Genomic DNA, 13,820 nt, shown 5'->3' with positions numbered 1-13,820 from the left:
ACTGTGCCAGTTGATCAAAAGGGGGCTAATTGACATCCCATATTTTGTCATAGAATTCACAGCTAAGCAAGATGTGAGAAATTGATTCTGTTTTCCTGCTACTACACAGAAAAGTCTTTTCAGGGTAGGGAACTGTGAGGGATCAGGTCAGAGCCTACTTGGGAGGGCGACCACTTTAAATTTCTCCCCAGACACCTTCCCTCAGTCCCTCAGTCACACTCACAGAAATCCTGTCAGAACTCTCAAAAATTGGCACCAGATGGTTTTAAAATTCAAAACCCACAAAAATATTTATTAGATAACAAAAGGCAAGGGAGAGGGATCAAAAATAATATTGATTAAAACTAATCAATAACAAAGAATCAGTTGGCAGGCAGATGGTTGGCAGATAATCAAATCTCAATTCCCAGAGATTGGTCAGGCTGATGGAAAATATATGTCTAAACAACATTGGCAGAAGATCTTTTAAAATAACAAACAGGCAGGCTTCAGAATCCTACTAATTCTACTTCAGGCAGGCTGTGCCTTCTGGGAACTCAGAATGTTCTACAGTTCAGTTGTTTAGCCCTGGCTTTGGCTATTTAAAATCATAAAAATAACAAACTGGCTCACTCCTCACACACACACAGAAATCCTGACTGGTGCCAGTTCATTCTCCCTCACAGACATACTACTAGCTAACTTCCAGGACTCACACCCCACACTGGATGTGTCTCAGCCCTCCAGCTAGTCTTCTGGTCTGAGTCTTGGATACCCTACTGACCACCAGAATCCAGTCCCCCCTTTTTATGTGTTGGTGTGAACTCAGTTTAGACACAGGATATTGCCTGGATGTGCTGGCAAAATCTCCCTCAGAGAGTTTCAAACAAAACTCTCTCTTTCAGACAGAGACTACACACAGCCCTGTCTCCCACAAGGAGACCAGCCTCACTGGCTGATCTCAGCCCCTTGTCCAGTTGCCTTTACAGCTGACCAGCCTAAGCCCACAGTCTTCCCTTCAGACTGCTTCTCTGAAGACCTAACTCGAAGCCTCTCCAGCTAAGACTCAAATCCTGAGGTGTTCCATTGCTAAGCAAACCTCATATTGTTACTTTTTCGTTGCTAGGGCAATGTTCCAGCCAATAGCTGCAAACCTGTTCCCCAGCTCTCAGGCTAAGTTCCTGAGTCCGTCACAGGAACATTTGCAAATAAACTATAAGGAACTGCGGATGATAAAATATCAAAACATGCAAGCATTAAAAACTCAGCTTAACAATGGGGCTGTAAGCTGTGAAAAATAGGCAGCTATAAGCCCATTTCTCAAAGTTATATTGAACTTCAGAGGGGACTTGGTAATATCAGAACAGAGAGCTTGTTTTTCAGTGTCAAGGATCTTCTGCCTTGGAGTTCTAAATATTTGAGATTTGCCTAACATGAGCAGGGAGTCAAAAGAGATGTCGATAGATTGTATTTTTCTCAGTACTGAGGTTGAGCAATTAGATATAAATGGGTCTGATAGCAGCAGGCAGGCATAGCTCTCTGGCTCTGTTACTTACCTGGCAGGGGAGACACCATGATCAAAATCAGTCTTTGGCAACTTTGTTGTGTGATGGTGATGTTTTCATTTTCCTCCTATTGCAGCTACACTTCATTCCAAAGAACCACGCGAAGATGAGAGTTCCAGAAATCCTGAAGCTTCTGCAGAGTTTGCAGATGACTATTCCGGTAAGTTAATAGATAATATTTGGCTGAAGACTCAGTGATAGATCACTGACATTGGGGGGCATGAAGAGTTGTTTCTTTAAATGAAATCCATCACTTACCTAACTAAATCCTTTCTTTGCACAGAACAGCTAAAAGAGATCCATAAAAAATGTGAAGATGCTGGAGGCTATTGCGCTACTGAAATGTGTGCACCGGGTGATAAACACCTCCACATATGCTTTAAAAGGAAACCTTGCTGCCAAAAATTAAAGTAACCTTCCTGCAAGAATGGCAAAACAAACCCACATTATCTCTGTCACATTATTATCCTACCTTTAGTTGAAAGCGACTGTACATAGTTTTCCCATGTCCACAACAAGATCCCCTCTACAACCTGTGATTAAGATAGGTTAGGCTGAGAGAGACCAATTGATCTGAAATTGCACAGTAAGGGACAATTTTTTCCAAATTTACACTGGGGATGTGCCACCATTTTGTAGAGTAAGTTCCCACTCGAGAACTCCTTTTAACAGTGCTGGGGGGGATGTAAGAATTCTGCTCAGGACCACAACAGTGCTGGGAGAGAAGAGGCCACTGCTTTCACTGCTTTTTTAAATCTGAAATGGCACCAGAAAGGCATTATTGCTAACATGCCCCTGGAGCCATTTTGTATGAGAAAAACAGCACAAAGGGGAAGGCAAATATCCTTTCTCCTCCTGTGCCACAGTGATCCCAACATAATTCCAATTCCAAAATCCTTTATTGGCATATAACGATCCCAACATAAGAACATAAGAGAAGCCATGTTGGATCAGGCCAATGGCCATCCAGTCCAACACTCTGCGTCACACAGCGGCCAAAAAACCCTAGGTGCCATCAGGAGGTCCATCAGTAGAGCCAGAAGCCCTCCCACTGTTGTCCGCCCCTCCCCAAGCAACCAGAATGGGCTTCCTGCGGCACTGTTAAAATTTGTTCCCTTATGCGCAAGGGTAGGGAACAGTGGCTCTCCAGATGTTTTTTGCCTACAACTTCCATCAGCCCCAGCCATTGGCCATGCTGGCTGGGGCTGATGGGAGTTGTAGGCAAAAAACTTCTGGAGAGCCACTGTTCCCTACCCCTGCCTATGGGAACTCACTTTATAGAATGGTGGTGCCACCCCATGGCAAACTTGGAGATGTCCTCTCATCTAATTTGGCCCTAGTGATGCTTCACGGCATAATGTGGATGTTGGTCAAGGAACAGATCTTTCTAATGATCTGTCTACAATATTGTGGACCAGCTCAAGTTTCCAGGCTCTTTTTAAAGGTAGAGACACATATCGTGCATCAGTGACTTCATCTGGAGGTGCCAAAGACACATCTCAGAATTGTTTTCTTCAGGAGAGGATCTATTGCATTTTAGAAGTACTAACTGTTCAATTGTGTAGTTAAGAGAGGCAGACTCCTATCTGGAGAACCAGGTTTGATTCCCTACTACTTCACATGAAGCCAACTGGGTGAGTTTGGGTCAATCACAGTTCTCTCAAAACTCTCTCAGCCACACCTACCTCACTCTTCTTCTTCTGCGGAGATATGTAGTTCACAAATAATGGAGAGCAGTTCATTAATGTGTTTAATTCTTACTTGCTTAATGACAAGAATAATATGATTAATGCATACAGCAGTTGACATTACCAGCTCTTGCAAGCAAAGGGTTTGATCCAACAAACTTTTCTGCTGATGAAAAAAGAAGAATGAGACCCCTTTGTTTTAAAAAAAAACTGTTCTAGGGATCATGGACAAAAGCCATGTGTTACTGGGGCTGCAGTTAAGGTGGGAAACTGGGCAAGCCTGAGTGGGAAAGTTGGCTGGATCCAACTCAGTTCATTAAATGCATTACAGCAAATAGATGAACAGCCATATATTCCTCCTCTTTGACAATCAAAAGTCCAAAATCATGTATCATAAATTCTGTTGCCTTGTATTTCAGCATATTTTTCTCTTATTCTTCAGTTTCATACACTAGAATTGATACAATGCATGTGTTCAGGAAATTGCATTTCTGTGACCTTGTGTTAAAAAACTGTAAATCAGAATAATATTTTCTTCTCCATTTTACTGTTCTGTGTGACTTATTTTGGTTTTGCCAATCATAAATAGGAGTAACAGAGCTTTTTTGTAGCAGGAACTTCTTTGCATATTAGGCTACACGCACACACACACACACACACACCCCGATGTAGTCAATTCTCCAAGAGCTTACAGTAGACCCTGTAAGAAGAGCCCTGTAAGTTCTTGGAGGATTGGCTATCAGAAATGTGTGGCTTAATATGCAAAAGAATTCCTGCTACAAAAAAAGTCCTGAGGAGTCAGATGCTATGAAAGTTTTGGAAGCCCCATACCTATTCTACTTTTGACACCTTTGCCCCATAGTCTACTGTGGTGGCCATTCTCACCTCATTTGTAAGCTCAGCAAATATTTTTCCAGAACATTTCATTGTCTCTGTTGATGGAAGGGAAGGGAAGGGAAGTTACAAGATCTACCAGCTTTAGTAATTCCTTCTCTATTCTATTCTAAGCAGACGGTTCAGAAATAATATTATTCAGTGGGGCTTACTCCTTAGGAATGCACCCTTAGGAAAGCCTCCTTAGGAATGCACCCTCAGTTGCCTATGTGACTATCATAAGGATTGCAACTCCAGCTTGGGAGTTCCTGGAGATCTGAGGATGAACCTAGAAAGAGTGGAGTTGGGGGGGGGGGAGGGGAGAGCCCAGTGGGGATGTGGTGCCACAGAATCCATCCTCCAAAGTTGCCCCTTCCTCCAAGGGAACTGATCTCTGCTGTCTGGTGGTCAGTTGTCATTCCAGGAGAACTCCAAGCCCCATTTCATGGTTGGTAAACAGGTATGTCAATGAGTTTGTAGTTCCAAAATACACAGTGACCTTGTCAATTCATTATTTCTCTGTGTTTTTCCATTTGCAACAGATGTGCCACTGCAGCACAAATCACACACTCTCTCTGCTGTATCTCTCATGTTTGTGTTGTTTTTATCAACTGGCATGTCCTTAAGGGGACAGGCCCCACATATTGCTTACTAATGCAGATAGCAGTCCTATACTAACTAAGGTCTCCCAGGAAAGCAACCTTAGGACTGCACTCATAGAGTACATACGTCCAAATAGGTATCCATAGAATCATGTTGTAAATTCTACTAAGGAAAGATATCAGGAGAAATGCACGAGTATGTGGAAGATGGATGGACTGCAAAAGGAAACACATTTTTTTAGATAAAGTAACAACAGCAATCCCTGTCTTCTGTGAGTGACTTTTGCCATTGGCTAGTATCCCCTGTTGTGTCTTGATTCTTGAAACAAAATCTACTGGGTCTTGAATGGAACAGTCAACACAGGAAAATCACTTCCAGCTGAAGGAATGACAAATGCTGAGGCATCCCAGGCAGATGCATCGCAGCTAGGTGCTTCGGCTTGTCCATGGACACACTTCCTTATGTCCCTGCTTTTGGATCTCTCTCCCTCAGGCCATTCAAAAAACAACTCCCCCTCCCCATTTGAAAACAGAAACCAAACAATTTGTGTTCCCCAAGAGCCAACCCCAGCTTCCTTGGTCCCATTGGAGCTGGCAATGCTTCAGAAGAGCCCCAAAAAAATTACCTTTGCTTCTGCAGGGAATACACATTAAGAATCAGCTGTCTCCATCATCAGAGGATGCTTAACTTGGAACCTTCCAATGCTTTACAGCAGTGCTGAACATGCCTGACAGCCATTTTGCAGTGGTGCCTACCCCACTTTCTCAGAATTCCAAAAGTTCTTACAGACTTAACAAGGTTGGAGACCACTGCTGTAGAAGGTGCAGGGCTGGCTAACTGGCTGGGGTCGAAGAAAGTGGGTGGCGGCAAAAGAATATACCTTGCAGAGAGAGAAGAGAGTAAAGAGATAGCTTCAAAAAATACGCATATTAATAAAATGTCAAATAAATAATATGGGATCTATCCTATTATGTTTGTTTGGGAGGGTGGCCGGTACACCTGAATGAAATGCTCAGCTTTTGAGATGAGCTTTGCCACTGGACCCACCAAAAGTACTCGGTGTACTTTCACCTCATTCCTGTTGCCAAATTTCACCGCAATAACCCACCCAAGTATCAACATTTCTAAAAAGCTGGCAAGTCTAGCCTCCAAGCTGCTGCCTTTTGATATTTATCTCTTTGTCAGGAAATACTTCATCTTTTCTGCATATCTCCTTCCATCAGAGCAGGCACCCATTCTGGCATGCTCACAAACACCATGTTTCAAAACCATGATCTTCCAATATTGCCACTTGGGGGTTTCCCTGGGTCCCGGCTTACAGTAAAATAAGCAGTAATAAGTATAATAACGATTTCACAATATGTGGGGAAGAGGGGAAGGTTAGAATTATTGGTTAATGGTATTCAAAACAGTAGAAGAAACTGATACCCCAGAAATGTCAGTGAAAGGTTTTTAATAAATCAGACAGATAATATACCTTTAGGCATAGCCTTGACTGTCCTATAGGAAAGGTAGCACACATCAGTATTTTTAATCATTGGTTATCATACTCATCAAGCACATAAAGGAACTTTGAAAGATTCTACAACTACCACGCCTTCTCAATGTATGATGTGCCTGCCAGTAAGACCGTGGGAAGTGCTCTGCTGGATCAGAGGTTAACGATGTGCCTCAAAGAGCCAACAAACAGGGTATAGAGGCCAAGGCTTTCCACTGATGCTGCCTCCTAGCTCAGGTGTTCAGAGATTTCACCAATCAAATTGGCATGAATTGCTGCCATTTGCAGAATATGCGTATAATAATTTGATTCATAGCTCAGCTAACCATTCACCTTTCCAAATTGTACATGGATTTGACAGCAAGCCATTGCCCACTCTGATTATGGATATTCACTTTAGTCACCGTGGCTCTATTATCTGTCCATAGCGATCTGTTCTACAGATAACTGTGGGAGACCAGAGTCCATGGAAGGTGGGTTCCACACTTAAGTTTGTTTGGACATTCACTGGTTACCAACTATGTAAGAGATGTAGAAGTTTCTGGAAAGATGTATTACAAAATTAGCATTTCAATCTTACAATAGTTACAATGGTACATTTGAGACTGGATAATAGTTATTCAAATCTCCTGGAATCAGAATAGATTTCTTTAGGAGTGGATGTTCCCTCTAAGCTATGGAGTCTTGTGAGCAAAAATTCTGTTTTGTGAGCTACTGCAAGAATTAGTTTGCTCTGGGGCCATTTTTCTTGAGCTAAACAAAAATGTTTGAGCTGAGCTAACTCACATTAACTGAGCTAACTCACATTAACTCACAAAAAACTGAGCTAACTCACTTTAACTCAGCTTAGAGGGAACACTGAGTGGACACATCACTGTCTGTTCCAACCACCCCTTCTCTCAAGGAGACATTTCTGTCTTGTGAAACCAATCCCCATTCTGCCAGTCCCCACACCAGCAGCCAGAAGGGGCAAGGGTCTTAAAAGCAGTTGGTAAACTTCCAAGACTCCTGTCCACAAGCTCAGACTGAGTATCCCATACAACTGGACAAGGTGACGGATAGCGAGTGTTAGCAGAGAGCTGTCCGAATAGGCTAATAAGAACAAGCTTGGGCCCTGGTTACCTGATTGGACTTCCGGGTAACAATGGGCCAGGGTGGGGAAGCTCCAGGATGACCGTTGGGGGAAAGAATGGGGGAAATTACTGGGTGGAGGTGTGCTTAGGACTATTAAACTTATCTAAAAAGGTGACAATAGATGGCCAAATTGCTACCTAAGGTAACACCCGGTTTACACAAAGGAACTTGGCTCTGACTGAAGATGGTCTTTCTCTTCTTCAGTGTTCTTCTTGACACCAGTCTTTGTCCTTAGTTCCGTTGGACAAAGGCTTAGGCGTTCCGGTAGGGTCCACGCCTAAGCTTGATGGCCTCATGGATGGGTGACATCTGTTGAGTACGTGAGCCTCCCGCTTCGCTGAAATGGAGTCTTGGCACTCCTGGAAGATAGCTCGCGTTAGCCTCCCAAAGTGGATTCTATGGTCAAGGCTGAAAACCACATGGCCTGGATAGCTTCTAGCGGCCCACCTTCTTCCGCTCCAACGATAGAGATGGTGTTCCCACAAAGCGACTGGAAACCATCTGTTCTTGCTAGCACTCCTCCAGAAACACAGAGTGCTGCTTTAGCGTTGTGGCTGTTATTACTCATAAGTCCTTTCCAGTTTGGCAGCCAAACCCATGTTCTCCTAGCAGATGTGTGTGAGTTCAGTCTCCAGGCACCCTGGCAACCAGGCGGGTGACTACGATGTTCTGAATTTCAAGAGCCAGATTCCCCAGCACTACATTTGGAGACCAACCACTCCCAGATAGGACTTGTAGTACTGTTCCCCTTAGTCCTGGTGCTGATAGGAGGTTCAGCAAGATACTATGGTGAAAGGTCACTGACAGATGCAGCAGAACTAGGAAGGTCTTAAAGGTGTTAGGTTTTATCCTTTAAAGCCCTACATGGCCTGGGACTGAGATATTTGAGGGATCATCTCTTCCCATTCATTCCTGCTCAGGAATTAATGTTGCAGGTAGATGCCCTCCTGGCTATCCCACCAATTAAAGATATTTGTTTGGTTGCTACACAAGATAGGAGCTTTTCCATAGCAGTCCCACAATCACGGAACAACCTCCCCATGGATATGCACCTGGACCCCTCATTGTTGAGCTTCAGAAGGCAACGATGATGATGATGATATTGGATTTATATCCCGCCCTCCACTCTGAAGAGTCTCAGAGCGGCTCACAATCTCCTTTACCTTCCTCCCCCACAACAGACACCCTGTGAGGTGGGTGGGGCTGGAGAGGGCTCTCACAGCAGCTGCCCTTTCAAGGACAACCTCTGCCAGAGCTATGGCTGACCCAAGGCCATTCCAGCAGGTGCAAGTGGAGGAGTGGGGAATCAAACCCGGTTCTCCCAGATAAGAGCCTGCACACTTAACCACTACACCAAACTGGCTCTCCCACTACACCAAACGGTAGCGTTAAGACTATATTTTGATTAAGTTAGCTTCTATTATTGGCAGTCCTGGAGCTTTTAAACTGATTTCTATGGATTTTATAATAGTTCTTTTGTATTGTGTTTTTATAATGTTTTATTTATATTCTAAGACACCTTGAATTCTGCAAGGGAGAAAGGTGACTAAGAAATGTTTTAAATAAATAAATAAATAGATCCTGGACCGTGACCACCAGGAACAATTCTGCTGGCCTACACTCTGCAGACACACTGGTGGCAGAGAAGCTACCACCACTGCCACAGAGTTGGATTTAAAATGAGCTGTAGCCCGTGTGTTGTCAGATTCATCAAAAGCCATCTTCCTTGTCTTTTCAGTGTCCACAGTCCCTCAGTAAAACAAGGAGATTGACAGGTCTCTAAGACCTGAGAGATGGTACCTAGGAGCAATTGTGTCAACCATCCAAATCATTTCCTCATTCCATACATCAGCCCAGGCATTGATGGAAACATCGACTATATCAACAGGAAAATCCACTGAGGCTACTGAAAACCATTTGGATCCCTCTGGTTCCAAGGGTGAAACATCTTAATCAGTCCCACACTCCTGTCCCACACTTAATCAGTCCCACACTTGGCATCTCAATAAAACCTCAGCAAGTAGTGACCTGTCTATGACAAGTGGACTGTCTTGTTCTTCCACCTACAGATCACCTTCTTCCTGGCCAGAATTTTAAAAAAAATCAAGATGGTGACCCAAACACTGTGTGGAACTCATTATTACTTGTGATAGGTCCATGGTTGACATGGAAACCATGAAACCATACCGTGCTGTGAGCAAAGATTATGGCATTGATTCTGAGAAATGTCAGGATTCTGAGAAAGTTCCTTAGCATTCAGTTTGGAAAATAAGGTTCCAATCCTTTTGGCAACAAAGGTAATCTAGAAAATGGGTAGGCAGAGTATAATAACACTCAAAAGTCAAAGAAACAGCCTGTGAAGAATTTGAGGCTCTCAAGAATGGGTTTACTGTGTTCTCTGGATAGTTTTTTGCACTCTCTGTAACTAGAAGATGCCAAGGATGGACTAAATATAGGCAAATATGCATAATTTAAACAGGTCCAAGAATTTAGTATTCCTTGGAACAGAACCTTAATAGAACACAGAGTGCAGAATCCTGGCAATGAGGTCAAATAATTTTTTTCTGGACTGAGGATCACAAGAATTATCTTTCTTTGTTCTAATAAAGTTTTCTGCTGCTTTCAGCAAACTACATTCCATCCGTGCACAGTTGTATCCAGTTATGTTCACACAAACAGCCTAAAACAAAGCAGGCCTCTAGCTGAGACTTGGTAGATGTGAATGTTTTGCAATTTCTGAATTTGTGTGCAAACACAGAACAGGGTTGGGGAGTAGAAGCCCATGGTGTGGCTGGAGAAGACATACAGCAACTTTGCTAAAGATAAATAAACATGTTTAAATACCTGAGTAGAATTCCTACAAAACCCTAAGTATGCCATCTGGAGTTCCATGATAGAAGAAAGGTGGGATAGAAATGAAATAACGAAGTCAGCCTCCTGAAAAGCACAGATTTATGTATTTATTTAAAAATAAAACAAGATTCCAGTCCTTAAACCTAGAAAAGTACTTCAAAAATGCCTGGTAAAAAGTCATTAGAAAGTTTGTGCAGAACATTTAGGAATTAGAGGCTGGGAATTCAGTGTTTCCCCCCTTCTCTGTGACTAAAATACACATAAATGTATGCAGCATTGTCATATGCAGATTTGCTCAATGTGAATATTTTATGCTAGTCACCATTCTACAGCTCCTTTCATACAGATAAATTGTCTTTTCAGAACAGCAAGTATACCGTTCTGGCTATGTGGCCATGGGATTATTTCAGGTCCGAGGCACATGTGAATTTGGATTACTTGTTCTGGTTGTTCTCAAAGCTAAAAAGAAGCTGGATTTTTTTTCCCTTTTGCAGCAAAAGGGAGGAAGGAAAATGCACAGACACACCCACTTTTTCACGTCTATACAGTTGCTTGCCTTTTATTAATAAGAGAAAGCTGAACCACTGTAGGAGAAAACGTGTTTGTTTTTGGAAAGGTTTTGCATTTACCAAAGTGATGTTTAAAGCAAATTTCAAAGTATCATTTTTGTCCCACTAAGGAATTAGTACATGTTGTAGAAAGATGGAGCCATTTTCATGAACACAGCTGAACCTCTTTTCAGTTCAGATCATCCTGATGCTATGCCTAGGGGATTGTAAAAAAAAGAAGAGAACAGTAACTGAACAGCAGTGGAAAGTAGGTAGGAAACAACAGTACATCTGTCTGTCCCAATTGAGTCCTGCAGGAATCCCTCCCCCTCCAGGTTCCAACTGCCCAATGATATATCAGAGGATGGGATGGGATGGGTAGGAAGTGACTAGGTATCCTTCCAACATGCTTGGATCTCACTTAAACAAGGAGGCCCCTCCCTCTCTTCAGATTGCAGTTGTCATCAATGGGGAAGGGAGGAAGCAACCAAATGGCCCATTTCCTTGCTAAAGTGCATTCTTATTGAATGTCTGTCATTTGTGTTCGTTTTTGATTCCTGGGAGCTACTCTAGAAGCCAAAGATTGTCTGGAAAAAAATGAGATCCAAAATAACTGAAGACCCAACATAAAATCACTTCTGCCCCTATTTAAATAACATAAATGCATCAAAACACTTTAAATTCTTTGCAAACATTTTAAAGTTAAAAACAGTAAGTAAGCTATTTTCTTTTAGTTTCTTTTATCCTGATGGCAGGATTTGGATAGCAGCCCCCTCCAGGATTAAGTCTGATAAAAAGTCATATTTTTGTCACGTATTCCAACCAGCCTGCATTTTCAGGGAGGGAGGTTTAGATAAAGAGAAATCAATGCACAATATTGTATACCTGGGGAGAAGCGATCCTTCTCTCTTCCCTTTGCTGCTGGCATGAATGGAGGTCTCCATATGTATGAGAATGGTGACCTGTTACATATTTTGTCACATAATTAGTCATAAGATAGAGTATCACTCCTCCTCCCATCCTATATGCACATAGTTTTGTAGACCCTTTTGGTATGTTTGTGTTTGTGTATATAGCTAGAAATGCATGAAGTTTATGCACTAGTCTACAATACAACCACATGTCTGAAGAGACTGGATTTATACCCTGTCCTTCACTCAGAGTGGTTTATGATCTCCTTTCCTTTCTCCTCCACACAACAGACACCCTGTGAGGTAGGTGGGGCTGATAGAACTCTGAGAGAACTACTCTCGAGCAGAACAGCTCTGAGAGAACTGTAGCTGACCCAAGATGACCCAGCAGCTGTATGTGGAGGAGTGGGAAATTGAACCTGGTTCTCCCAGATTAGAGATCAAACAAAACTACTTTGATCTCCTTCTGCCATGTAAGGTAACATGCAGACATTTTGTGAAGCTTTTGGTTGACTTTCTTTTACCTTTTGGCAGCTATATGCTCCCCCACCATCACATCTGAAAGGGGTATGAATCTTTGACCAAAAACAGTAAGGGAGCAGTCAGTCCGGGCCAACCCAGGGAGGTCATTCCACAGCCACAGGACTAAAGCTGTAGTAGCCCTGCCCTTACCCTCTGAAGTTCTTACATAACACTGCAAAGCTATGGGCAGCAAGTCCTGACTAATAAAAGAAACAAAGACATTGTAGTGGGACCTATAGTTAAGACTAGTATCAAAGATGCAGACTTTTTCCTCCGTAATAAACCTTGGTAAACAAAAGGGGGGGGAGTTTTAAAAATCATTCCATGGGAACAGCATAAGTAAAAGTTAATTCCCACCCCATCTAATTCTCCTTTTAAAAATATTTTTATTATATTTTGTGGATTCCCTTCTCCCACCACCAATTCATATTTTATATGCTGTTTCTATAGGTCCCCTGTCCTGCAGGAGCAGCAGTTTGGGGAGATTGGTAGGTTGCAGCAGGAGGGAGGAGGCAGGGAAGTTCCATTCCACTAATTCAAGTGCCTTCCATTAGCAGGAATTATTGGCAGGGTCCAACACTATGGTGATATGTTGTTATGAACTCAATTACCCGATGCCCACTGATTATTTTTTTCCCAGGATCTTACAAGCAAATTACTCGTCGTCCATATGCATTTGCTAAGTAGTTCCCAGCATTTATTCTTAACTGCATTTATTAGTTCAGTTTTTATCCTGCTGTCCCCTCAAGGTGCTTAAGGCAGAATACATAGACCCAATCCGTCTGGTATCTTTACCAAACCTGTGAGATAGTGACTGACTCAAATTTCCCCATTCAGTTTCCTGAATGAGTAAGGATGGGAACACAGCTCTCCCAGCCCTACCCCAACACATTAATCTCTAAATACATTGGCTGAAATATATCTATTTGCCTGCACTTGTTTTCTGGAGAGAATTACCAGTAGCAGCAGAGAATCTTTGTAAGATCATGAGGGCAGCGTCCCGTCGCTACTTCATCCCTGAAACACCCTGCTCTCCTGCATGCAGGCTCAATGCATCTTTGACCTCGACCATGGATGAAACCTAGGAAGAACATTTTTAGAGAAGGGACATAATAAAATCAGAGTTGTGTTTCTTCCATATTGTAATAATTTCCTATTTGGTGAATGAGCCCCCTCTTTGCCAACACCTATAGGGATGCAATTTCTGAACAATGCCATGAAATTTTTGAGAAAAACCTTGTCTCCCATTCTTCCATTCCCACCTGCAACTAAAAGAAGTGGTGTCCTCTAACGTCTTACCTGAAAGTGTAAAGAAGAGAACAACACAGAGAAGGCAAAAGACCTTCATTGCTGATGATCAGGAGCCACTGCAACTTCTGTCCCAATTAGAAGATGAAAGATGGCAATACCAAGAGGGAAGAGTAGAAGCCTGAAGAAGCACAGGTTGTTATTTGAAAGAATGTGTATTGCATGCCTGTAATGGCATCACTAAAAACAAAGTTATGTGACTTTTTCCATCTGCCAATACGCGTCAAGGACATGGTTGATGCTTTCCATTTTAGGCTTATCAAACACAAGATTTCTGTTTTATTGTTTTGATACTTAATTCCACCATACTGGCATAGCTTGACAGTTGACACATCAGG

The 13,820-nt window shown here is 42.6% G+C and overlaps 1 long non-coding RNA gene across 1 annotated transcript; it reads left to right on the top strand.

Moving 5' to 3' along the window:
* Positions 1-4,440: 4,440 nt before the first annotated feature.
* On the top strand, positions 4,441-12,676 carry LOC132587505 (uncharacterized). The gene is made up of 2 exons (XR_009556443.1): positions 4,441-4,565; positions 12,641-12,676. It is a non-coding gene; the product is annotated as an uncharacterized LOC132587505 (long non-coding RNA).
* The last annotated feature ends 1,144 nt before the right edge of the window (positions 12,677-13,820 follow it).

The sequence above is a fragment of the Heteronotia binoei genome, chromosome 1, assembly GCF_032191835.1.
Source record: "Heteronotia binoei isolate CCM8104 ecotype False Entrance Well chromosome 1, APGP_CSIRO_Hbin_v1, whole genome shotgun sequence".
Taxonomy (NCBI): domain Eukaryota; kingdom Metazoa; phylum Chordata; class Lepidosauria; order Squamata; family Gekkonidae; genus Heteronotia; species Heteronotia binoei.
This window is presented reverse-complemented; position numbering and strand designations above follow the sequence as displayed.